This window comes from Dipodomys merriami, unplaced genomic scaffold (genome assembly GCF_024711535.1).
Source record: "Dipodomys merriami isolate MVZ:Mamm:240054 unplaced genomic scaffold, mDipMer1.0.p SCAF_41, whole genome shotgun sequence".
Taxonomy (NCBI): Eukaryota; Metazoa; Chordata; class Mammalia; order Rodentia; family Heteromyidae; genus Dipodomys; species Dipodomys merriami.
The window spans coordinates 1,176,838-1,200,893 of record NW_027205715.1 but is presented as its reverse complement, the minus strand read 5'-3'; the positions used below and the strand labels follow the sequence as shown (position 1 = coordinate 1,200,893).

Genomic DNA, 24,056 nt, shown 5'->3' with positions numbered 1-24,056 from the left:
AAGGAAAGAGAGGGAAAGAAAGGGAGAAGGGAGGACAGAAAGGAAGAGAGGGAAAGAGAGAAAAGAGGAGAGAGAAAAAGGAAGAGAGAGAGGGGGAGAAGAAAGAGAGAGAGAGAGAAAGAAAGTCCCAGTATTTCCATCAAGGACACACCCCCAAGTGACCTCACTTCCTCCTCCCAGACCCACCTTCTAAAGGTTGCACCACTTCCCAGGAACACTACAGGCTGGTTACCAAGCCCTTAACACGTGGACCTCTGGGAAACATTTCAAGTCCAAACCATAACAAAAACCATGATTTATGGGACCTTTTAGGTTGCAGTGATAATGGGGTAGGGAGATTGGAGCTAGTCTTTTTGGATTGCATTATTGGATGCGACTCTGGTACCTATTCAACAAATTGAAGAAACAGTAAATTGTAAAGCAAGAATGACCAACTGTTGACTTGGGCTGCCCAGTTGGCCTTTAGGAATTGTCTGACTATTCATATTCAGAAAAATTTCCATCAAGCGTTTGTCTAGGGCCTCACTTTTAGCTTAGGAACAAAAAGAATTTTCTGGGTGTGGTGGCACACATCTGTAATACCAGTGCTGCGAGGCTCTGTTGTTTGAGATCGACCTGTCAATTATACTATCTCAAAAAACAAAAACAAAAACAAAATGGTGTCAGGTGTTGTGGCTCAAGCTGGTAATATTAGCTACTTGGGAAGCAGAGATTGGTGGGGCACAGTTCCAGGCCAGGCTGAGCAAAAAGGAAGTCTGGGAGATTCTATGTCAAGCAATGGCTGAATATTGTGCTAGATGCCTGGCTTCTCCAGCAACATGGAAGAGCGCAAGTAGGAAGATCACAGTCCGGCCCAGACATAAAGCAAGACATTAACTTGATAATCACCAATAGAAAAAGGGCTTGGGCTGGGAAGGTGGCTCAGTGTTAGAGCGCTTGCCTTGCATGCATGAGGCCCTGGGTTCGATTCCTCAGCACCACATAAGCAGAAAAAAAGGCGGAAGTGGTGCTGTGACTCAAGTAGTAGAGTGCTAGCCTTGAGCTGAAGAGCTGAGGAACAGCGCCCAGGCCCAGAGTTCAGGCCCCACAACCGGACCTAAAAAAAGGAGGGGGGGCTGGAGCCATGGTTCAAATAGTAGAGTGCCTGCTTAGCAAGCACAAAGCCCTGATTTCAAACCTAGTATAGCCAAAGGAAAAGAGAGGCTGAGGATGCAATGCTTGTAAGGTCTTCGAGTGAAAGGAGGAATTTATCCATTACATAGGAAGCCAAGGGGTGTCAAATTTGCAAAATAGCACACTGGAGTGGATAAGCAGAAAGACTGTCCTCCCAGAGATAGGACCAGAGATGGATGTTGTTTGCATGTACCTTTGTTACAATAGAAGAGTACAAGAAGCCGCTATAGACTACAGACAATGCCTTGGGACACCAAGTCAACATGACCATTGTCACCTGCTGGCCACATGGGCTCCAGAGAGGGTGTGTGCCAAGGGTGTCAGAGAGTTCAAATTAAGGATGTAGCTGAGTCCACCGGCATATCACGCAGCCGTTCACAAAAGGCAGCCAACTTCCTGCTCCTTTGTCTGCCTGTCTCTCCCCACCCCGCCCCCATTCCTCCAGTGCCCTGCCCTGCATCCTCCCATCTTCCCTCAAGACAAGAGAGCAACTTACCCAAGGCTCACAACAAGCAGTTTCCTTTCTTCTTCCTTAAAGCAAAGTTTCAAAAACCGTGTCTCGGTTTGTTTCAAAGCAGTGCTGTGATTGATCCACCTATATTTTTATTTATTTATTTTTGATGGTGCTACAAACACCTGGGCCAGGCAGGGGGAGGGAGGTGCAGAAGGAAAAGCAACAAGCACAGATTCACCACCAGCCCAGGACAGTGCTTATGTGTAAGTGATACTAGGCCTAAGCTAGGTAACTCAATAGTAAAATAGGCATCGTTTTAGGACTGTTGCCATTAAGAAAATAACACTAATACAAGACACATGTGGGTGCCAGCCAGCATGTGGCCCCAGAGCTCCCAGGCAGCCCCAGCTGGGATCAAGGCTGAGAACTCAACTCCAGCTCACAATCTCCCTGTGATCCCAGGTCAGAATCTACTCATGTGATTTTCTGCCCAAGCAGAGAAATCCATGTGCTCCCAATGTCACATCAGGAGGTTTGGTTTTGATCTGTTAGATGAGGCGGCCACTGCCCTTTCATGTTCGGACAGCTTTATAAAGGGTTGCCTGGTCTTGTTTTCAGAGAAACAGCCCAGAGAAGTTAAGTCACTTGCACAAAGTCACACAGTGACTCCCTGGTAGAACTTGGATCAGCACCTAGATAGAGCTGTGGGGCTGGGCAATGTTGCCATGGAAATAAAGTAACCAACCCGGTGCTGATGGCTCATGCCTGTAATCCTAGCTACTCAGGAGGCTGAGATCTGAGGATCTAGATTCCAAGCCAGCCAGGGCAGGAAAGTCTCTGAAATGCATATCTCCAATTAACCACTAGAAAACCAGAAGTGGTGCTGTATTTCAAGTGGTAGAGAGCTAGTCTTGAGCAGAAGAGCTGAGGGACGGCACCCAGGCACTGAGTTCAAGCCCAGCCTAATGATTGAAGGGGGGGGGGAGAGGGAAGAAGGAAGGAAGGAAGGAAGGAAGGAAGGAAGGAAGGAAGGAAGGAAGGAAGGAAGGAAGGAAGGAAGGAAGGAAGGAAAGAAGGAAGACTTGAATATTACCTCTTGAGGCATCATGTTTGGTTGAGTATCATTCTAAAAGAAGGCTATAATCATGTGACCTTCATACATTGAAGCCCCTCATACACTGAAGCCCCACACAAATAAACCAAAAGCATGTGGGTAAAAAAAAGCAATTAGGAGTTGATCTGGCCAGGTGCGGATAGCATACCTCTGTAGTCCTAGCTACTCAGGAGGCTGAGATGTGAGGATGGTGATTCAAAGCCAGCCCAGGCGGGAAAAAAAAATCTGTGAGATTCTTCTCTCCAATTAATCACCAAAAAGCTAAAACTGGAGCTGAGGCTCAAGTGGTAGAGTGCTAGCCTTGAGCATAAGCACTCAGGATCAGCACTCAGGCCCAGAATTCAAGCACCACCACCAGCAAGGAAAAAAAAAAAGTAGAGTTGTGATCTTCAGATGATGCTTTGGGACAGGCACTGGTGGCTGCCCTCTCTTCCTATCTGTGAGTGTCTGGAGTCTGAAGATCCCCAGTCCATAAGACCCAATCCCAAGATGGTCCTCCTCCCACTTCCTGTTCTTCATCTGTTAATTCCTCATCTTTCAACATGGTCCTCGATCACAGTGCTCAGTGCTGTACCCCCTCCCCACACCCAGCAAGCACATAGTAGGTGTTCCATCTCTTTTGCATGCAGAATGAAGTTCATGATGGATATAATGTTCTTTCTCTCCCACCTTTTTCACACTCATCCCCCACCTCGCCACCTACAGAGTACACCGCTGGCCAAGACTGCCAGCCCAGAGGGGCAAGCAGCATCGCTGGAGTCAGACAGAACTGGGTTCTAAGCACAGCTCCCTTATAGACAGGCCGGGGGACTCTGAACCACTGCGCTTTAGTTTCCTCATCTGGAAAACAAGCATGGGCTTCGCTGACGAGGCTGTTCCCATAGTCACCTCATCTTCCAGCAAACAGAGCTCAGCTAAACCATCACTTACTTACTTATCTACCTATTGAATTGTTTATTAGGCAGTACTGGGGTTTGAACTCAGGGTCTCACACTTGCTTCGTTTGCTTGCTTGGCTAAGACTGTACCACTTGAGTCAAGCCTCTAGCCTAGCTTTCTGCTGGTTAATTGGAGATGGAGTCTCAAGGACTTTTCTACCCAAACTGGCTTTGAACTGCCAGCTTCCAGACCTCAGCCCCCTGAGTAGCTAGGATGATAGGAGTGAGTACCAGTATCAAATGTCATTTCTTAAGGAGGCCTATGCCTAAGTCAAAAGAGTCTCATGCTAAGAGCTTTCCATTGAGCTGGCCACGTTATTCTCCTGTCTCCTTGGCCCCCTGGTTGCTGGTTTTCTTCCTCTTGTGCACCTGTGGCTTAGGAGAGAACACCTTGATAGCTGAGATCTGGTTTGCTTGGCTCACTGCCACATCTCAAGAACCTGGTACATAGTAGGTGTATGATGAACATGTTCTGAGTGAAGGTGTTGATAACGAACACAATTACAGGAGGCAGAGACAGAAGGATTAAGGTTCAAGACCAGCCCAGATCAAAGTTAGCGAGACACTATCTCAAATAATAAGCTAGGTGCCAGGTGCTGATGACTCAGCACCTGTAATTCTAGCTACTCAGGAGGCTGAGATCTGAGGATCACAGTTGGAAGCCAGCCTGTCAGAAAAGCAAGATTCTTATTGCCTATTAACCATCCAAAAAGCCAGAAGTGGAGCTGTAGCTCAAGTGGTAGTGCTAGTCTTGAACAAAAAAGCTCAGGGACAGCTCCCAGGTCCTGACTTCAAGCCCCAGAACTGGTACACACAAATACACACACACACACACACACACACACAATATACTAAAGATTTGTTTAAATAATAATAATCTAGATGTGGTTGTGTAGGGCTACAATCCCAGCTACAGAGAAGGCAGAGGTAGGAGAATCATTGCTCAAAGATGACCCCTGGCAAAAAATTCAAGACTATCTAAAAAATAAGTTTAAAAAGTCATGTGCCAGTGGCTCATGCCTGTAATCCTAGCTATTTAGGGGGCTGAGATCTTAAGATCTTAAGTGTGAAGTGGGCCACAGCAGAAAAGTCCCTGTGAGACTTTTATCTCCAAGTAATCACTCAAAAAAACAGATATGGAGCTGTGGCTCAATTAGTAGAGCACTAACCTTGAGCACCAAGAGGCTTAGGGACAGTGCCTAGCTCCTGAATTCAAGCCCCACAACAAAACCAAAATAAAATAATAATAATAAGTTAATGCAAAACTGGTTAGGAATATGGTTCAAGGGTTAGAGCCCCTGCAGGGCAAATGTGAGATCCTGAGTTCAAACCCAATACTACCAAAATAAAGAACGGAGAACTCGATCAACAGCACATACAACAGTATTTGGTACAAAAAGTACAATGAGGGCTCCTTGTCTGAAAGTATTGAGAATTTCCCATGACAGTGGAGCCCTAAGCCAGTGCAGGACTCTTTGGAGCAACTGCACAGGTCAGCCATTGTTCTGTGTGACTAGCCCTGCCTAGCATGCACAGAGACAGCTGGAGGAGCTCTGGTCAGAACAAGACCTTGGGAAGGGTCTCACATCGCAGCCTACAGACCACACCAGCAGATATGGTCCAGGCCCTACTTTCTCCTCTATGCCTATATTTTCTCTCACCCTCTGGCCGCTCCAGAAAATTGGTCTCAAGTGGGTCCTGATCCCATTTCCATCTTCCCTGCCCACTCTGGGGCCTCACTTCAAAGGAAAGTCACGTGATCAGCAGCTCAGAAAGGGTGATGAGTGAGAAGATCTTCCCACCAGAGCAGAAAGCAGCTCCATCACCAGATGGCAAATGCTGGGGAGGCTCGGGGACACAGATGCCATAGATGCATGTGCAGGTTGCTCACTGTGAAAGGCCCTTCTGAAGAAGGAGTGCAGATTGAAATCCAGCCTGGGCCACAGCTGCCTAGCACAGCACTCCACACACAGGGCTGAAGCTGCCTGCACAAAGGTCGCCATTGTCCTTACAGAGCCATGTCCACTGAGAAACCACATGCCTGCCTGGAGGAGGTGTAGTTTTCTAGTGTGCACCAAAGCACCCTGGACCTGTGTGAGAACCGTCAAAGGAAGATTTCCCAGACCCCAGGGGAAGGTAAACAGGTAAGTAAAAGCACAAAACTAGACTCACTTCTACTTCTTTTCTTTAAAAAAAATATTTTCTTGTAAAGATGCTGTACAGAGAGGTTACAGTTACATCAGTAAGGTAATGAGTACATTTCTTGTCAGGCATTGTTACCCCCTCCTTTGTTTTTCTCCCACTATCCCTTCCCTCCCCCACCTCCCTCACTCCCCGCTCCCAAAGTTGTAAGGTTCATTTCCAACATAGTGTCTTGTAAGTCTCATTGTTGCAATGGGTCATCCTGTGACCTTGTTTCAGCATTTTGTTATTCCCTTCCCCTCCCCAATTAGATAAATGTATATACAAGATGCAAGGTACCAAAATCAAATACAGTGACAACAGGGATATACAATAGAAGGAAGAACATAGAAAAGAAACAAAGAAAAAAATCACATAGTACATTCAAAGCAATAACAACAACAAAGAAAAACTTCTTGTGTCCATATCTTGGGGTTCATTTCACTTAGCACCATCTTATATGGTCACATGTACATAGCTTTTGAGCTTTTCTGCTCATTTGATAAGGTTATCCTAGACATATACTAATTATTGCAAATAAGGGAAACCATGGGACCTATGTTTCTTTGGGTCTGGCTTACTTCACTTAATATAATTTTTTCCAAGTCTTTCCATTTCCTAACAAATGGGGCAATTTCATTCTTCCTGATGGAAGCATAGAATTCCATTGTGTATATATACCACATTTTCTTGATCCACTCATCTACTGAGGGATATCTAGCTATGGTGAATAATGCTGTGCTAAACATAGTTGTGCCAGCATTATACTTAATGGCGAAAAGCTTAAGCCATTTCCTCTAAATTCAGGAATGAGACAAGGATGTCTGCTCTCTCCTCTCCTCTTCAATTTAGTATTAAAATGCCTAGCTAAAGCAATAAGACAAGATGCAAAAGTAAAAGGGATCCAAATAGGGAAAGATGAAGTAAAACTCTCCCTCTTTGCAGATGACATGATCTTGTATTTAAAGAGCCACCATGGACTCTACTCCCAAGTTAATTGAGCTGACCCAAAACTTTGGCAAGGTAGCAGGGTATAAAATTAACCCCCAAAATCAATGGCTTGGTACTGGCACAAGAACAGACCTGAGGACCAATGGAATAGAACTGAAAACCCAGAAATGAACTGCAGACCTATGGCCACCTAATCTTTGATAAGGGAGCCAAAACATAGAATGGAAGAAAGACAGCTTTTTCAGTAAATGGTGCTGGCAAAATTGGTTAAACACCTACAGAAAATTAAAGTTAGATTCTTATATATCACCCTACACCAGAATCAACTCCAAATGGATCAAAGACCTTGAAGTAAAAGCAGATAGCCTGAAAACATTCCAGAAAGGAATAGCAGAAACTCTATGGCTTCTTGGCACAGGCCGAAATTTTCTTAATAAATATCCAGAAACACAACAAACCAAAGGAAGGTTGGACAAATGGGACTGCATGAAACTGCAGAGCTTCAGCATGGCAAAGGACATAGCTAGTAAGATCAATAGAAAGCCCATGGACTGGGAGATCTTCACAAGCCATACAACAGACAAAGGCCTCATATCTAAAAGATACTTAGAACTGAAAAAATTAAATTTTCCAAAAACAAATCCTCAAAAAAACAACTGCCCCATTAATAAGTGGGCTAAAAACTTAAAGAGAGACTTCTCTGAAGAGGAAATAAGAATGGCCAATAGACACATGAAGAAATGTTCAACTTCTCTAGCCATAAAAGAAATGCAACTCAAAACAACATTGAGATCCCACCTCACCTCAGTTAGAATGGCTGTAATCAAGAACTCTAATAACAACAGATGCTGGAGGGGATGTGGACAGAAGGGAACCCTACTGCATTGTTGGTGGGAGTGTAAACTTGCTCAACCACTCTGGAAAGAAGTATGGCGGTTCCTCAGAAGACTCCATAAAGAGTTTCCCTATGACCCACCAATCCCACTTCTGGGCATTTACCCCAATACAACTCTCTTCTATTTCTAATTAGACTGGCTGCTCATGGCCCAGAGGGCAGGCAGAAACAGACGTGAAGTTCATCAGGAAGACCCACGTGATTCAGCACGTATCCCCTTAAGCCATGGCAGAGGGCCCACCAGAGCAATTTTCTGGGGTGTTTCAAGTGAAGATAGGGTCAAGATAAGGTAAGGACCAGATAGGGTAGTGCACACCTATAATCCTAGCTAGGCGAGGGCCATAGACAGAAGGATGGAGGCCTGAGGCTAGTGCAGGCCAAAGTGTGAGACCCTACTGAATAATAACTAAAAGCATAAAAGGGCTGAAGTTGTGGCTCAAGTTGTAGAACATCTGCCTAGCAAGGGCAAGGTCCTATGTTCAAAACCAAGTACAGCCCAAAAGAAACACACAAAAAGAAGTAAGAGAACATTGGCACCAATGGTGACCACAATCTAACTTTCCAGGCTACTCACAGGCCCGGAACCTTCTTTCACTGGCCCTTGCCTTTGTATGATCCTAAAGGGTTTCCTAAGCCCTGGAGCACTGGCTGGAGGAACTCCATTCTCCCCTCTCATGCCTGAAACCCAGGACCAAGAGGAAAGAGAACGAGGTAACCATGGAAACTGGGTTGGTGGCCGGTACCCATTGATGTCTTCTCAGGGATGCTTGGAACTCTAGGCCCCTTGCATTTATGCTTTCCACAAATTCTCACAGCAGCGCTGTCATGGGGAAGAAAGATGAACCTCCTTCTTTATAGCCATGAAAACTAAGGCCAAGAAAGGTAAGCTTCCACAAGCACCAGCTCTTCCTTGGGAGATGGGATGGATTGCTGGTTTCATGCTCGACAATCCTAGGATTCACGCATGAGTATTCATTTCTGTTTCACAGAAGAGGTAAGTAGAGTCTGAAAAGTCAGCTTCTCCTAACTGAGAAGTATGCCCCTGGACTGGAACCCAAGATTCCAATTCTTCACCTCAGGCACCATGAGAACATCACAAAGTGTAGGTTCCAGGCTAAGCCATGAGGGAAGATTCTGAGTCAAAGGAAAGGGACCCTTCCCCCTACCCCGGTGATGCACAAGCAGAGGGAAGGGCTTTATTAGCTTCAAAAGTCAAGTGGTGTGACTTCCTAGCCACCATCTGGGAGAAAGGGCCTGTCCTCTCATGCCATCCACGACGATCAGAGCTGAAGGAAGCCATCAAGGTCATGGCCAGCCCATTCCCAGCCCCTGTAAACCCCACACACCCCACATCATGCCAAGGGCCTCACTGTGGACAGACACCAGCCCTAAGCACCATGCTCCAGGCCTCAGCGGCAAAGCCCCAGGGTGGGCAAAACATCTTACCCGTTGCAAGTTCATCTCTGTCTCGCTTTGATTAACCAGAAGGCCAGGAGCCCAGTGTGGGCTTGCAAGGCCAGCTGTGAGATCACAGAGCAGAGTCCCTTCTCCTGGAACCCGCCTGGCCACCATGCCAAGCCACCAGATGGGCAGTAAAATCTTTTAAACAGCTGCTGTCTATGGCTATGCTGTAAGTTTATTTTATGGGGAGTATGGGTGAACAGTATTCAGGCTGAGATTTAAAAATACTGAATGACAAAGTCTGGTTCATCAGCCTCCCAGAGTCTTAGGATTCTGGCTCCTTCCTCAAGTGTGCTCTGGAGAATGTCACGCTCTGTTAGACTCTTCACCTGGAGTGACAAACGCACCTGTAAGAGTCCCACTGTGAAGCCTGGCACTGGTGGTTCTTGCCTATAATCCTAGCTACTCAGGAAGCTGAGATCTAGGGATGGCAGTTCCAAGCCAGCCCAAGTAAAAAAGTCCATGAGACTCTTATTTCCAATTAACCACCCAAAAGCTCAAGTAGCAGAGTGTCAGCCTTGAGCAAAAAAAAGCCCAGGCCCTGAGTTCAAGCTCCAGGACTATCACAACAACAACAGCGAATCATACAGCAAAGACAACATCCTCTAATTAGACAGTTGTCATGTGTCATGTACTTAGCAAATGTTATCCCATTTCATCACCGTAAGAACCCCATGAGGTGGCATGCCATTTTGACCCATATGGTAGATGGCCATTTTAAGGCCTAGATGTTAAGGATTCCCCTAGAATTACACAGCTGGAAATTAGTGGAAATGGGATTTGAACCAAAGTCTCCCTAATGATAAAGACTAGAACTTCACTTTGGGGATAGTACCCCTTGACACCAATGATCTCAAGAGCAATGAGCAAGTCCCGTAGGGACAGAGTCCAGGGCCTCTGTGCACACTAACACAGTCTCCCTGCCGCCTGGGGTGAGAGTCCTCTGCTGACTCCATGTTCCAGGTGCTGCCTCAGTTTCCCCAGTTAGAAAGTGAAGACAGCAAGGACAAGTGACAAGAAGATGAATATGAAATCCTTAGGACAACATCTGACAGACAGTAAGATGATGATGATGATTATGATTATGATTATTATTAATTCACACAATAGTTATGTGGAAAAGGATATCTGATAACCTTCCATTCTCTCCCTGAGAGCATTTCAGTGCAGGGGTTGAGCCTGTCTGACCCAAAGTTCAGACTTGCTCTCTATTCAGGAGCCAAGTTAGTCCCTCCTCCACCTACCATTCTTGTAGATAGTTCTTAACATTCAAACCAGATCCTGTATAACCTTTTGCCCAATATAGACTTACCTACTTCGAACCCTTTGACTCTCAGAGGTCTGGCTCCCTTCACGCTCAGGCTGTAAACGTTTGACTTTGATTTGAGATACATGACAATAAATTAGGGGACATATATCAAAGCTGCTTTTTGCATAAATTACTGCGTTCTACAAATACACTTAGCAGGAGCCCCTTTCTTTGATGTTGGGGGAAAAGATTTATATGTGATGGAGTTTTTATTTATCTGCCCTGTTCACCTCTACAAGAGCTGGACATATTCTTCAATTAGTTCCATACTTCTCGAAATGACACGTATCTCTTGAAACTGGAGCCGAGGAAAGAAAAGAGGCTTCGGCCCCATCTGAGTGGCCTTCGACAGAAGAAGAGATTTGTCTGACCTCGGGGTCTCTCATTTCTTTCTCCTGAGAGCAGATTGAAAGGCATTGCGATCTGGGGTTCTGATTTAAAGTTTTCTCCCACCACTTCAAAAGATGAATGGAGGTAAGTTTTGGCTTCTTATGGTGATAATGATTATTATTAGAGCTAATTATTACTATTGTTAGAACCGTAAACATCTATTTTTCCAAATTCAGATGGGTGACTAGAGATAAGCTTCTCCCTGTCCTGACCTCTGACCCCAGGATTTGGCTCCAGGGATGGCATTTGGTGGCTTTAAGTCTGTGTCTTTATGAGCCAGTGAAGCAGGGTTGAGATTTTTTTTTTTTTTTACATCACTGGCTGTTGAAAATGCTCAAATATTCACTGACTTCATGACTCTAAAGGTACAATTTCATGTTTCATTTTTCTGAAGTGACATCTTGAAGAGGAAAATGACCACCACCCCACATTGCCAAGCCTTGCTAGCGGTCAGGCTCAGCTGTGTCCTGGGAGGTGCGGTCAAGTGGAGGGCCGAGGTGTGGTCTGATGGGCTGGAGCCCAGGTCTGCACGTGGTGCCAGCTGAATTCTCAGGATAGCATGGAAGTGACCCTCTGTTTTTATTGTTTTAAGTCATAGTGTTTTTTTTTCCCACAAAGGTAACTATAATTTTTTAAGCCACATTTTTGGAATGATAGTGAGACTGTTGATACATCAATCAGCTGTCTATAGACATCACAGGGTTGGGGATAAGCCCATTATACTTAATACTAGTGTGGCATGGGGCTCAGTTAATGACAAACATGTGTACTGCACTCATGCCCTCTTGGTTGTCCCCAGGTGTGCTTGCCCTGGACTACTCCACATGCACACGGAGTTACCCTCTCTTCTAGGCTCTTCTTGGTGGGGATAATGTCTCAGACATTCTTCATCCTTGGTGGCTTTGATGGTTTTGATGATGTTGCTGCCATCTTGGGAATGTCATCCCGTGGGATTTGTCTGATGTTTTTCTCCTAATCTGGGAAGGACACCAGAGCCAGATGCCATCTGATCACATTGTATCAAAGGTACATCCTACCAGGCACTGGTGGGTCTCACCTGTAATCCTAGCTACTCTGGAGGATGAGATTTGTGAATCACAGTTTGAAGCCAGCCTGGGCAAAAAAACTTCATAAGTTCCTTATCTCTAATTAACCAGCAAAGAACTGGGGGTGGAGCTATCGTTCAAGTGGTAGAGCACCAGCCTTGAACAAAGAAGCCAAAGAACAGTGCCCTATGGCCCCAAGTTCAGACCCTAGGACCAGTATGCACGCACATGTGCACACACACACACACACACACACACACACACACACACACACACACATACATAAACACATATCCTGTTCACATGACTACTTACTCTTGCAGATATGGACTTTGACCATTTGATTTAAGGTAATATTTGTCATGGTTTTCCATTAAAAAGTTATTTAGTCTTTTCTTTTCTATGCTGTGCTTTTGAAAAGAAAGTTATTATACAGCCCACATTGAAGGGAGTTATATGCTATCGCTCCCTTTTTTTTTCTTTTCAGTCAAGGGCATGAACTCTGGGCCTAGGCGCTGTCCCTCAGCTCTTCAGCTCTAAGCTAGGGCGCGACCACTTGAGCCACAGTACCACTTCTGACTTTTTCTGCTTATGTGGTGCTGGGGGCCTCATGCATGCAAGGCAAGGACTCTACCATTGAGCCACCTTCCCAGCCTTACGCTATCTCTTTAAGTGTAGAGTACCTGCATACATTATTTTTGGTTTTCTATGGGAAGATTGGCCTAGTCCCCTTTGTTTATTTGTTTATTCAGTTATTACAGGAGCAAGCATGGACTCATGGAGACGATTTTATCCTTTGCTACTTTGTTTTGTGGCCCAAGTTGTTGGAGCTCTTGCTGTGGGCAGTGACTGGGATTGGCTTCTGCTTTGTCTGGATGCAGCCCCACCCTGTGGGTTTGGTCTTTAGTTTTGGTTTGGGTTGTATTTGCTTTTTAGCACTTTCTTAGTGTCTAGCATTACACAATGCCAAACACTTGAGTATTTTCTGCTATAGGACTGAAGTCTGAATGGGTCATTTCTCTAAGCTCAACTTCTATTTATTGGAGAATGGAACTAGAAGTCAAGATTTGGGCACCAGATTCTGACATACCCACATCCTTCTTCTAATCCATTTCAACTAACATAGCAAGGAGATGTATATACATACTCTAACCCATGAGCACACATGTGTTAAAATATGTCATATAAGCACCTGCATCTATATTGAATGAAACACAAGTTCTTCTCAGCTTCTTCCACTTAACTATACAGTTAAGATTCATTGATTTTGTTGATGTTGTTGTTGCTTAATGGCTACTTTCTTTTTTGTTGCTGAATAATACTCCATGGCATGGACATACCTAATGAAGAACACTTTGGTTGCTCCCACTTTGGGATGATCATTGATCATGCTTCTGTGAACATTCAGGTGTATGTTTTGGTACAGATGTGTTTTCAGACCAGTCATGTAAATATTTGGGGCCTCAATTATTCTATCCTGTGTTGTCTATTTTTTGTCTTTGCTACATGACTAAACAGTCTTTCAAGGTGATCACACCCTTTTGCATTCCCATTAACAGTGAATGAAAAAAAAATGAAAATCCCAAGTGCTTTACAGATGGCTGTTGCTTTTGTTGGTGTTTTGGATGTTTCTTGTTTTTACAGATGTGCATTGCCCCAGAAAAGTTAGAGTCTGACATGTTTAGGAGAAAAATACTCAAGCTCTTTAAGCCCTTACCCACAATGCAACCTGAGAACCACATGGGACTAGGTAAAATGCAGAATCTCATGCTCCTTCTGTTGATTTGAGTTCATTAAAGGTTGGGACCACTGCCTTGGGCCACATGAACTGGGAAATACATTTTAAGGAGTGCCCTTGCCCCTTAGTTGTTTTGAATTCATCAAAGGTTGGGACCATTGTCCATTTTTATGTTCAGCATCCATTGGTAATCCAAAGGGGGTTCATTTTACCTTGTCTGTGTACATATATGATGAAACTTGACCAGAGTCAGAGTTGCCTCTTAACCATTCCTATGACCCTTTTGGGGAGCAGTTGAGCTATCAAAGGGGATCAATAACCCCTGTCTTAATGCAGCAGCACCCCAAATCCCTGTCTCTCGTAGGCCAATCATTGAGCAAAGCACCAAGAATTGATGAGAAGATAGACAGCACTACCTCAAGACAGTCAGTGTCATGGAACTATACTTTAACACCTGTAATCTTACTCAGGAGACTGAGATCTGAGGATCACAATTCAAAACCAACCCAGGCAGGAAAGTTCATGAGACTCTTACCTCTAATTAACCAGGGGAAAAAAAGCCAGAAGTAGAGCTGTGGTCCAAGTGGTAGAGTGCTAAACTTGAGTACAAAAGGTTAGGGACAGCACCCAGGCTCTGAGTTCAAGACCTAGGACTGGCACAGAAACAAAGAGAGGGGGAGAGTTATTTGAGAATCAGATATCTGAGGATGGATAAGATGGACCAGGGTAAAAAATAAAAATGTCATGGGAGATGCGTCCATGTGTGTAATGAACCATGAAGGGAAGGAAGGTGCTGCAGAGATTCCCAAGCCATTTTTACCCTGCAGAGTGCATTCCAGGTCTGCCATTCTGCCGAAGGGGACCGATTAGAGAACACTACCCTGAATCCACTGTCCTGGTCACTGCAAGTGCCCCCAGCATGGTAGGGAACACAGAGCCCCCGGGCACCAGGCTGGCTGCCAGCCAGGCTAGACACACATGCGAGTTATTTTCATGGGGCAGCAAATTCTGGAAAATATGTAGTTTTAGAAGCAACATAATTATCATCCTCTAAAATTAGGCTCCTAGTCTAAACAACCCCAAGCCTTCTCTCTGCAAAATAACAAACAATGGCAGGCAGGAAGCCTGCAGGCAGACATGTCACACTGGCCAACAGGCCTGCGCGCTTCCCTGCTGAGCTGAAGAGTCAAACAGCATGCAAAAAAAATGTAAATACTGTATTATTTTTCAAATACCACCTCTTCCATTCTCACCCCAGCTGGCTCTGTCTGTCTGCCTCAGCACCCTCCCCACCCCACCCCCCACCCCCCACCTCCCAACCCCACGCTCTGGCCGGGAAAGAGGGAGATAGACTTTTGCACAAGTCATTATCTAAACTGCTGATGTAATAAGGCCCTGGTATATGAAATTCACTTAATAACTCACGCTTCATTATTTATTGTGAACCGGGGCGCTCACTCCTTGATTCCATTTTCCAGCGAAATCTAAGTGCGGCTTTCATCATGAGCGCCGGAATTTATGGCAAACAGACCGAGTGACATTAAGAAAGCCGCACAATCCCTTCATTCAATCTTTAATAAGGAAGCCAAGGAAAAATTATCCTAGCTGGTTTGCGGGTGACAGCACAAGAACTTTCTGGAGTCAGAAAGTTAACGCTGCGCCTCCTTGTCAGCCCATTAAAAAAGGCAAGCTGGCGTGGCATGATATTAGAACCATGTGTGAGAAAGAATTTCTCCTCTGGTAAGACATTCCAAATACTGTCTCCCAGCCAAAGACTTTGGTGTTAGACTAATTTAAGCAGTATGTTGAAATCAGCGCTCAGGACTTTGATCATACGGGGATCGTTTGTAACAAATTGAACCAACCCAATCTTTCTCTCTGGCGGATCAGAACGTTGGATTTGTTGAATTAAATGCCCCATTTAGTGCCGTTTGCACATAAAAAGGAACGTTGCACTCAGGAATCTGATAGTGAATTTTTCACCTAACCAACAGGTCTACTCTTTTTTTTTATTTTATTACTTTTAAACCTAATCCATACTCTGTCCACACTGTTCCTAATAACCCCAGGGCTGTTCCAAGTGAAGTTTTAAATCAACTCCCATGTTATTGGGGGCTGGGGGTGGGGTGGGGAGGTGGTAGCAGGGCTGAAGGGTTGGCTGAGCCATCCTTGAATTATCGAACCATGTAATAAAGAACATATTAGAAGCCAGTACCAAAATAAAAGAAAAGGAAAATAGAGAGACAGAGAAAAGAGAGCGAAAGAAACAGAGAAACAGACGTAGAGAGCGAGAAGACAGACAGAGAAACAGAAAGTAATATGTAGAGAAAGAGAGAGAGTAAGAGAAATTAGTCTTCGGTTGTTACTTACTGTCTAAATAACCCAGTTTTTATAGAGAGAAAATAAGACAATTTTTGCAGCCCTGTGATTTTGTACTGTTGCCTGTCTACTCTGGTTGAAACTTTTTGAGAAGAAAAAGGTTAAAAGGGCACCACATACACCATTGCACATATGGCTACACTTTCATTTCATTTTTGAAGTTATAATATCTTTAACTGTAGATAATGATATTATAAACTGTCATTTAGTGCATTTTAAGTATATTACATACCTGAAAGAGATCTAGAAGGAGCAGCCGCTGAAATTTTAACAAAAACATTGTGATTCCAATCTGTCATGTGGGAGGCAGGCAGGGGCTGAGCTGGCGATAATGTCCCATGACACAAACTGGCACCTAATTCCTGAGTGGAAATTCTGATCCACAATCTGGCTGGCCAACTAACAGTTAATAGCAATTAACTCTTCATGATTGGCTGGGTGCCGGTGGCTCACATCTGTCACTCTAGCTACTCAGGAGGCTGAGATCTGAATATCCCCATTCCAAATCAGCCCCGGCAGGAAAGTCTGTCAGACTTTTTTTCTCCAATAAACCACCTCCAAAAAGTCAGAGGTGGAGCTGGGGCTCAAATGGTGGAGCTTCAGCTTTAAGTGACAAAAGCTGAGGGATAGCACTCAGGTCTTTAGTTCAAGCTCCAAGACCAAAACACACACAACACATACACAGAGAGAAAAATACACACACACACACACATACACACACACACACACACACACACACACACACACACACACACACAAAAACAGCTGATAATTATGGTCAGGCACCAGTGGCTCACTCCTATAATCTCAGGAGGCCGAGATCTGAGATCACGGTTCAAAGCAAACCCAGGCAGGAAAGTCCAGTATACTCTTATCTCCAATAAACCACCAGAAAACTGGAAGTGGCACTGTGACTCAAGTGGTAGAGCTCTAGCCTTGAGCTGAAGAACTGAGGGACAGTGCCCAGGCCCAGAGTTCAAGCCCCACAATTGACAAACACACACTCACACACACACACACACACACACACAAAACAACAACAACAAATACAACTGTTAATTATGAACACTCCTGCATCAACAATCTACTTTCAGTAAGGTTTGACTTCAACTCTATTCTTTGGGCTAAAACTTTGTTTCCCAAGGGGAGGCTATGGTAGAGATTTAACTCTTTCTATGAGCACCACAACATGATGTCTCAAACACACACACACATACACACACACACACACACACACACACACACACACACACACACACACATACACACACACATACACCAAAGAAAATCAAATTTAAAGTGAGTGTTCTTCCCCAAACCTGCATGCTGTCAATTCATAATTATTTACTTAAGGCTTAAAAACTCTCTCAATTGAGAGTTACCTTCATTTAAAAGGAAAATAATTAAAAACAAAAAACAAAATATACCATGTTACTGCTTTCTTGTGCCAGAAAAATCAACAGATGATTCCCTAGTTTCATTGGCATGAAGATGAGGTTAACTCTCCCTTCCTCTCCTTTCTACTTTCCCCTTTGGAGAAAGAAGCTGGTTACGAAACAGATAACGATAATAAATGTTTTATTGGTGAAAAAAGAAAGATCAAATCTTTAATGAAATCAGGATGGGCTCAGAGGTGAACTCTGTCTGAACTCCCCAGGATTCACGGAAGTTCAATTAGAACAATTTCAGAAGGGCAGCTGCCAGCAAGGTGCGGGGAAGTATAATTAGAATTGAGCAATATTTTAGCGCCTTCGTTTCTAGCAGGACCCTGAGAATGTGCGACCACTCTGGGGAGCAGCAAGGGAGGGGTGGGCTGTGGAGGAAGGGGAAGGACTCCCAACAGCAGAGGTGAGAAGTATGCAAACCCTAGGATGCCCAGATACCAGGTATTTTTCCATCTTCTAGTTTTTCCTCCACTGGTGTACTTGTAGAAAACTGACTTGTTGGCCAAGAACTTGCCCTTTTAACCTGAACGCTTTCTTTTCTTTGCCTTTCTTTTTTTCTTTCTTTCTTGCTTGCTTGCTTGCTTTCTTTCCTTCCTTCTTTCTTTCTTTCTTCCTTCCTTTCTTTCTTTTTCTTTCTTTCTTTCTTTTCTTTCTGTCCATGATTGGGATTCAAACTCACTCCCTGCCTCTTTCACTCATTGGTTAGTACTCTGCCAACTAAGCCACGCCTCCAACCTTCTGACAGCTTTCTAAAAACAGGCTTTGGTGATCTGTGGATGTCATTCAAAAAGAGGAGCACTTGTCTAGCATGTGCAAGGCACTGAGGTCAATCTCTAGTCATATGTACAAAACATTCCAAAAACTTCAGCCATTTATGAAACCGCTAAAAATCTTGAGTTATAAGGCTAAGGCCACATAAACTCAGCCAGGCCCACAGGACTAACACTTTCAATCCTAGCTACTCAGGAGGCTGAGATCTGGAGGATCATAGGTCAGAGCCAGCCTAGGCAGAAGAGTCTTAGAGATTCCATCTCCAATGAACCAGCAAAAAGCTGGATTAGAGTCATGGCTCAAATGGTAAAGCACAGCCATGAATAAGAAAGCTGAACAAGTATAAGACTCTAGCTTCTAATCCCAGAATCAGCCTAAAAATAAATAAATAAGTGAAAGAGCCATGGACTCGAGAGCCAGAACCCCTGGGTCCCAGTCTCAATTTCCCATGTACTAACTGAGTCAACTTGTCTCAGCTAGAAAACGGGACCGTGATGGCTCTAACTCCTAGAGTTGTCCATGGGCAAGATGCTCGAAGTAAAGAGTTTAACATAATGCCTGGCCCTTTACAGACATCCAACAAGCCTGGGCAGAAACTGTCATTTTTTTAAAGGTACTGTTGTGTGCATTCTTGTTGTCAATGGCAAAGCCTCCTAACTAATGTGATGGCCACATAGTGTTGGCAAAATAGCAGGTTTATATGTGACATTTGGGGCCCCATGGCTGAGGCTGAGGAACTTTGCAGGTTACAGACACACAGCCAGGGCCTGGGAGTATGGGGAAAGTCAGGCCCAGTATCCCTCAGCCAAAAGAAAAAAAGATGAGAGAAAGGGAGATGTGAGTCAAGTGGAGAAAGGCAGGAGGGAAGGTGGAAGGAAATAAGGAAGGAAGGAAGGAAGGAAGGAGGGAAGGAAGGAAGGAAGGAAGGAAGGAAGGAAGGAAGGAAGGAAGGAAGGAAGGAGAGAGAATGAGGAAGGGAGAGAGGAGAGAGTCAGGGAAAGAAGGAGGGAAGGGAGGAAGGAGGGAAGGAGGGAAGGAGGGAAGGAGGGAGGAGCTCTAATGCAGGACACTGGGTCCACTGCCTCCTGTCCCTACACCAAAGCCTTGTCCAGCTTGAGTCAGCAGGAGCGATTCTGTTCTCTGACCACAAAGCACTCCTTCCCCCTTCTGCGCTATGTACAAATGTCAGAGAGGCCTTTCCACAGCAAAAGAAGTGTTCACAGATGCCTGTGACACCAAGCACAGTGGGGCATGAGGTTTGCCTATGGCACACCCAAGCCATGCAGAATTAATCCATACCCATTAGCTAGCCAATCCGAACGGGGCGTCCTGGCCCTTCCCTTCCCAGGGTCTATGTATGTAGATCTGACTAAGAGGTGCCAGCCACCTCCTGGCACCAGGCTTCTCTAGGAGAGCACCTCCCTCCTGGGAGCACTGACTGGGCCCTTCCTTCACTTCCTTAGTCCCTAGGGGCAAGCAAGAGTTCAATATTGGCTTTGGGACTTGGCTCCTAATATATTTTTCCTTAAGTTAACTTCTTAATGGTACAGTGAATCCCAACCTGTGAATAATGGGGGGAAAATTAATTACATATCCCTTGGCCTGCCCGCTGTGATTTTTCTTTATAGCTGTAGCAGCAGAATTTGCTTCCAAATGATATTGGTCTAGGTTATTAAAATGACTACTTTCAATACCCTGAGTGTAAAGGAGGGGTAGAGAGAGAAGGGGGCGGAGAGGAAGCAGGAATAACCAGATCCTTTCCTTTTTCTGAACTTACTGCAGATAAACCACAGGCAGATAACTGAGAATCAACTGTTTCTGCTTTCTACCCAATCCATTTCCTCCGTTGTCTGGTATTTAGCCCTAGACTTCACCCAGTTTACAGTACAAACCAACACTCTTTTAATACTCTAAATCCATTAGACACTTTTCTTTTCCCTCGTGAACAAAGGAGAAATGTTTTCCTGCAACTTTATGGAAGCCATCAATCTCTTGGAAAGGCTCAACAGAATTTGCGTTATAACTTATGCAAAACAGAGGGGGCGGAGGAGTAGGGCTAAATCTGGGCTTCTTTGAGCAGTTGCAATGCATTAAAGAAAACATGCATTTCTGCTGAAATTCATATTGGTAAATGGATTTCCCATCTGAAACATTGTTTTTCACTAAGAGAAGCTTTTAATCCCCTTAAGTTCCTTTCTAATCTGCCTTGGAAGTGCTTGTCTCAGGAATATAACAGATATGATATAAGAGATTTAATTTATTAGAACAAGACAGCAGCCAGCCAGCAGAGTACACAAAAGTGCATGCCCGCTGGCAGAATGGGGCTATCGTTCTGGTGGAGGGAGGGGAGGGGGGAATGTTAAAACTTGTCCTATCTCCCTTTGACCCAGCCCCAAGTTCAGATCTCAGTTCCTTAGGGCCCCTCTGCAGACAAGGGCCCAGTTCCATGGTTTAAGGGCTGAGGAAGACAAACCTCCCAATGGCCATTGTTGCCCCCCAAGTTCTCTTCTCCTTGCTCAGTCTCTTGTAGGCAGCCAGGTGGAGGTAGAGGCCACCCAGCCTTGTGGGCTCAACGCTCTCAGGCCGGGTAAGGGATCTTTGGAAACCGTTCCTTTCCCACTGCCTGCTTTGATGGCCACCTCAGGGGAGCACATGGGTTCAAGGACAGGAGATGCCAGTGTCACCTTTGCCACACTTGATCTCACTTCCAATGAAGACATAGAAGAAAACCACAGCAAAGCCAGCCAGCCACTCAATCCACATGATTTGAGAAGGCCACAAGTGTCAATTCTGGGGATTTGCTCTATTCATTCTTCAATCCTGCTGGCTCAGTGTTGGAACTTGGACAGCTCAGAAGGTGCCACTGCTGGAGCCCACCTGGCTCAGGTGTCCAGCCTATCATGAGGTCTCAAGGTACATCCGTGCACAATCTGATCTCTGGCTTAATTGAACTGAAAGCTGCTCATGAATGCATTCACTCCTGCTTACTAAGATCTCATGAACTGGCTGACGTTAGCTAACTCGGGCTCTCTGTCATCACACTGGTGGTCAAGCATAAGGCCCCTCACGATGCTCCAAGCTCAGGTTCAAATCCCAGCTCAGCTCTTGGCGGGTAGGAAAGTTATTCATCCTCTCTGAGCTGTCTTTCCATCTACAAACAAGGAACATGGTGGTTTATTACCAGTGAGAAAAAGGCCAACTTCCCTAGCATAACTCCTCACTCCAAGGAAAGACAGGTTAGTGATCATGCATGTAGCTTTACCTGTATGCAAATTTCCTCTTCCTGTGCCCTCTGACCCTTCCTTCAGATGTTTCCTCAGATCTGTGATGTGCCAAGATCTCTGCTAGATTCCACATTTATGATCTAAAGACAGCAGAAGATGGAGCTGTGAGAACAAAAAAAACAATCCTTGACAAAACTGCAGTTTTCTTTTCATTCTTTCATTTGAATTTCACATCCCTACCCCCACTACACACACACACACACACACACACAACCAAAAGAAAGTGGTTTGGTTGGTTTGTTTTTTGCCAGTGCCAGGGATTGAACTTGAGCCCTCAAGCTTGCTCAGTTTGCTCGATCACTTGATCAGAGCTGGCACGCTACCATTTGAGCCATGCCTCCAGCCCAGCTTTTTACTGGCTAACTAGAGATAGAATCTCTAGGTTCTGTTTGCCTGGGTTATCTTTGGGCCTCGATCCTCTAGATCTCAGCTTTCTGAGTAGCTAGGATTATAACTGTGAGCCAGCAGGGTCTGACTTAGCAAATGTTTCTTTAACTCTCAGACTTGGTGGAAGACGTTGAGGGCAGATATAGTCACTTTGACTGTAAGAACAAGCAGACCAGTGGGTTTGCCAACCACCCTCCCCCACCCACACACACCATCCAAACTTTTGCCTCCAGTAGGATCTTCCGGAATATCAGGCTCCTGAATGTAGGCAATGTAGACTCCAGTAACACAACACTTGTGTGGACATGACTCCTGGGGATCCAGGACCGACCCCATCCCGTGGGAAGTGTGCGCTCAGGGGGCACCGGAGGTCTGCTAGCTTCAGAGGCTGCCAGGAGGCCTGGAACTTGACGCTTATTAAAAGCACTTGCTCACAACCGTGTGTAGGCCCACATGGTGTCCAAAGCGGGAAGCGGGCCACAGCGGGGGTCAGCGCCCCGTCTTGACAGGCGGGAGCTGGGGAGTCTGGGTTAAGATGGATGAGGGCGCCAAAGCTGGCCCTGACAGCAGTAATCCATGAGGCCCAGTCAAGCTGGCTGCTATTTTGGCCACTTCCCCCTGGCCCTGTTCACGGGATCAGAGTGGGGGAGGGCATTTCATCATTTCTGACATAAATAATCACGGGGGTGTCATGATCAGACACCTGCACACTCACCACTTCCCACAACACCCCGTCTTCTCTGGCCATTTGATTTCCCAGTGCCCAGCTGCCTGAGTAGGGCTGGGCTTCGATAGTTGGGACCCTGGCCTGGTACAGCCCTCGGGGAGTCCCTGGTCCTTCACAGACACAAGCCCACGCTGTGCCTCCAAAGGCTGCCTCTCTCCCAGGCCCAGGCAGGGCTGTATTCACACCCCATCTGCCTCTTCTTCACGCTCTTCCATACAGTGGCCAACATGTCCTTCCTCATACTGGGAGCCATCTTACTCCCCTGTCTGACCTCTCTCCCTTCCAGGAGTGCCCACCCTTCCAGTTACCCATACTCACACATGTCAGGGGTCCTCCTCTTACCCAAACCCTTCTCACCTATCATTAAGTATGCTTTCATATGGCCCATCTCAAAACCCCACACCAGCCAAGCACAGTGGCTCACAGCTGTAATCCTAGATTTGCAGGAAGCAGAGGTAGAAGGACCATGGTCCAAGGCCTGAGCAAAACCATTAGACCTATGCCAAAATTTTACCAAACAGCCAAGTGCCAGTGGTCTATGCCTATATTCTAGCTACTCAGGAGGCTGAGATCTGAGGGTCACGGTTTAAAGCCAGTTTGCGCAGGAAAGTCTATGAGACTCTTATCTCCAATTAACCAGCAAAAAGCCAGAAGTATAGCTGTGGTTCAAGTGGTAGGGCACCAGCCTTGAGTGAAAAAGCTAAAGAACAGTGCCTAGGCCCTAAATTCAAGCCTAGTATCAGAAAACAAAAATGACTAAACCAATAGGGCCAGGGGTGTAAATCAGCAGTAGAGCAACTGCCTAACAAATACCAGGCCCTGAGTTCAAACTCCAATATGCCAAAATCAAACAAACAATCCAACAAATAAATCAACAAAAATCTCCCTGATTCCTTTACTTTCTCCAACGATGTCTACTTTTTTTTTCTAATTAACACCTCGTCAAAATATTTCACCAATGTCACTTCCCAATCTCATCTCTATTTTTATTTCCAGTTTTTCTTTTCTATTATTTTTCTTTTCTTCATTACCTTCAAGTCATTGTACAAAGGGGTTTCCATTCAGCATGTTAGTTTGTGAGCAAAATGCATCTTGATTGATGCCATCCCTTTCCTCATTCTCCCTAACCTCTCTCCCAGCCTTACCTGTTGCCTCAAGTGACCTGGCTCCATCTTCACATCTGTACACTGAGTATCATGACTGTATTCTCCCCTCCCTCTGACTTGACTTTACCCTCCTGCCAGTAAAAATGTTCTGAGCAGGCTCTGGGTTCCTCTCACCTCTCACCTAGACCCTGTTCCTTCCTGGCTATCTCTTCTCTCCTTTCTGCTTCCCACGCCTCCTTTTTCCTAATTGCTCTTTCTCAGTCTCTTGTTGAACCTCTTCTCAAAGTCATGGTGTCAAAAGGCTCCCC

The 24,056-nt window shown here is 45.3% G+C and overlaps 1 long non-coding RNA gene across 1 annotated transcript in view; it reads right to left on the bottom strand.

The window, feature by feature from the left end:
• Positions 1–24,056, bottom strand: part of LOC138807068 (uncharacterized) — a 57,038-nt gene that overhangs the window by 17,608 nt on the left and 15,374 nt on the right. Inside the window, exon 2 of the long non-coding RNA XR_011366041.1 lies at positions 21,507–21,630. This is a non-coding gene — a long non-coding RNA (uncharacterized lncRNA). The remainder of the gene's footprint in view (positions 1–21,506; positions 21,631–24,056) is intronic.